Source organism: Olea europaea, chromosome 21 (genome assembly GCF_002742605.1).
Source record: "Olea europaea var. sylvestris chromosome 21, O_europaea_v1, whole genome shotgun sequence".
Taxonomy (NCBI): domain Eukaryota; kingdom Viridiplantae; phylum Streptophyta; class Magnoliopsida; order Lamiales; family Oleaceae; genus Olea; species Olea europaea.
This window is the reverse complement of record NC_036257.1, coordinates 8584587-8588422: the sequence shown is the minus strand read 5'-3', so window position 1 is coordinate 8588422 and position 3836 is coordinate 8584587.

Below are 3836 nucleotides of genomic sequence, written 5' to 3'. Positions count from 1 at the left end.
AATTCCTAATACAAAAGAGGCATCACCAAGATCTTTCATCTCAAAATTCTTTGCTAGAAATCTCTTGGTTTCGTGCAATAAGCCTATATCGTTGCTGGCAAGCAATATGTCATCGACATATAAAACCAGAAAAATATACTTGCTCCCACTGAACTTGTGGTATATACAATCATCAACCAAATTCATCTCAAAACCAAATGAGATGATCACCTGATGAAACTTGTAATACCATTGACGAGATGCCTGTTTGAGTCCATAGATGGATTTCTTTAATTTACAAATCATTTGCTTTGCATCGTCCGATACAAAATTTTCTGGTTGTACCATGTAAATTGTTTCATCAATGTCACCATTGAGAAACGCTGTCTTAACATCCATCTAATGTAGCTCAAGATCGAAATGCGCTACCAATGCCATTATAGTCCTGAAAGAGTCTTTCGAAGAAACCGGAGAGAAAGTCTCTTTATAATCGATGCCTTCTTTCTGTGTAAAACCTTTTGCGACAAGACGAGCCTTATACCTCTCTACATCACCTTTCGAATCCCTCTTGGTCTTAAATATCCATTTGCAACCAATGGGTTCCGCACCTTCAGGCAATGGAACGAGGTCCCATACGTCATTGTCCTTCATGGACTTTATCTCTTCATTCATAGCATCGAGCCACTTTTGAGAGTTAGAACTTTCCATGGCTTGACGGAAGTTGATCGGATCATCTTCCACCATTCCAATGTCAACTTCATGTTCTTGAAGAAATACGATGTAATCATTCGAAACCGCACTTCTCCTCTCTCTAGTGGATCTTCTTAATGGCATTGGTTCTTGAGGGTGTAGAGTTTGTTCTTCTGGAACAATTTGTTGATCTTGAGAGGGAGGTAAGACATTGTCTTGATCCAGAGTTGCTTCTTGAACAATATCAGGGATAGAAACCTGATCATTGTCAATGGCAATTGGAGGAATTTTAACATATTCCTCCTCAAAGACAAAGCCTGTAACTCTTTCTCCCCCCGCAAACTCAACATCCTCAAAGAACCTAACATTTCCTGTCTCAAAAATTGCGTTAGTTGTGGGATCATAAAACTTGTAACCCTTAGACCTTTCAGAATATCCAATGAAATAGCAACTGATGGTCCTTGCGTCCAGTTTCTTTTCATTTGGCTTATAGGGCCTTGCCTCAGCTGGACACCCCCAAATATGTATATACTTCAAGCTAGGCTTCTTGCCCGTCCAAAGCTCATATGGGGTTTTATCAGTGGCCTTAGTTGGAACTCTGTTGAGTATATAAGCTGCAATCTTTAATGCTTCACCCCAGAGAGATTCTGGTAAGGTAGAATGACTAATCATACTCCTCACCATATCCTTAAGCATTCTGTTTCGTCTTTCAGCAACACCATTCATAGTGGGCGAACCTGGCATAGTGTACTGTGGGACGATACCGCATTCCTCTAGGAATTTAGCAAATGGTCCTCGACGCTATTCACCTGAACCGTCATATCTGCCATAGTATTCACCCCCACGGTCAGATCTGACGCTTTTAATCCTTTTGCCGAGTTGGTTCTCAACTTCAGATTTATAGTTTTTGAACACATCCAGTGACTGTGATTTTTCATGAATGAGATATATGTAGCCATATCTTGAAAAGTCGTCTATGAACGTTATAAAATATTGTTGACCATTCCAAGAACCCGTAGGGAATGGTCCACAAATATCCGTATGTATAAGTTCTAAGACGTCCGAAGTCCTATTGGCTTGAAATCTCCTTTTATTGGTTTGTTTTCCCTTTATACAGTTGACACACAAATCATAATCTGTGAAGTCAAGAGGGTCGAGAATCCCGTCAGACACAAGTCTTTCAATTCTCCTTTTGGAGATGTGACCTAATCTCTTGTGCCACAACGAAGCAGAATTCTCGTCATTTAATTTTCGCTTTACACCTCGAGTACTTACATGCAAGGTTTCATTATAAGAAGCAATTGTATCAATTGAATAAAGATTATCGTAACCTGATAAAGAACCGGAACCAACCAATTTTGAATCATGAAACAAACTAAATTTTCCATTTCCAAAAGAACAAGTATAACCGAATTTGTCCAAAACAGAAATAGAAATCAAATTCCGTCTAAAAGACGGTACAATAAATGTCTCAACAAGATCCAAATAAAATCCAGTCTTTAACAATAATCTAAATTTTCCAATTGCCTCTACTTTCATTCTATTGCCGTCGGCAACATAGATGTATCTTTCACCATCACTTGGTTTTCAGCAACTCAGGCAACCCTGCATAGACATACTGATGTGAGTTATTGCACCAGAATCTATCCACCATGTATGTCTAGGTACTAAAGTTAAATTAACCTCAGAACAAACCAAATGAAGAAGAGTACCTTTCTTTACACGCCATGCGTGGTAATTGGTACAATTCTTCTTCTTATGACCTGCAGCTCCACAGAAGAAACAACCGCCTTCAGTCGGTTCCTTATGCTGTTTCTTTTGCGGTGCCGTACCTGCAGCTTCCTTATTAATCTTCCTTTTCTTGTTGCTTTTGTCCTTAGAGGTGGTGGCTAAATGAGCACTTTCCGTCTTTTCATGCTTCAGTCTTTCCTCTTCTTGGACACAGTGTGAGTTGAGCTCATTAAGGGACCATGAGTCCTTTTGACAGTTATAGCTCATCTTGAATTGACTGAAATGTGCCGGAAGGGATATCAGAACTAAGTGCACTAACAAGTCTTCAGATAAATCCAATTTGAGTGCCTTTAGTTTTGAAGTAATGTGAGACATTTCCATAATGTACTCCCGAATGTTTCATTTCCCTTTATACCTCATTGAGACAAGATTTGCCAAAAGTGTACTCGTTTCAACCATTTCATTCTTGGCAAACCTCTTTTCAAGGTCCTCAAGGAAACCCTTAGCCGTAGTCACCTTATCGGACATAGTGCCCCGGAATGCTTCTGGAATAGCACGCTTCATGACCATTAAGCTTATGCGGTTCGATCGTTCCCACTTTTCCATCTCCCTTTTGTCATCAAAGGTACTCTTATCAGTAAGTGTAGCAGGTTGATCGACCCGTAAAGCAAGGTCTAGGTCCATGACTCCGAAAACAATCATAACGTTCTCTTGCCATGCCCTGAAGTTTGTGCCATTTAACATTGGAATTGAATTGATGCTAGCAGAGATATTAGCAACAGAACCTGAAACTGAATTAGAGAACATTTATTATGAATAGCTCATATGAATATCTTTAATATGCAAATAATAATAATAATCTCAAATAGTGGTAAGGCCCATCACAAGATACCAAGCACAACATCAATATCCAGTCTTTGGACAGAGATATTGACTTGTAAGCGGTACTCTTGGCGTAGTGATCAAACATTGACGATAAAACAACGTATCAATCAATAAACCTTTCTTTGAACCGATTTATTGATCACACATTAAACCAAACAATTGTCACACATTTATCACCACAGGTGCACGTGTATTCGGCTAAATATTGACCTTCCTTTGGGCCGACCAATATTCCCATGAATAACACGTGCACAAACACTTTTTAACATTCTAAGTTAGTCAATTTTCACAAGAGAGGTTGCTTTGGCAACATGTTGCTTCAATTAACTAATTTTCGAATATTATATCTCTTAAAAGAGTCTTTAGTACCAAAATTTGAGAAAGAGAATCACCAATTTTGCATATTTTGATTAGTTTTAAACTTTAGGGGCCTTAGGATTAATAATTCAAAACTTTAAGGGGGCAAAATTAATTAATTTCAAACTTTAGGGGTTGAAATTAATAAACTTGAAACTTTAAGGACCAAAATTAATTAATTCAATACTTTAGAG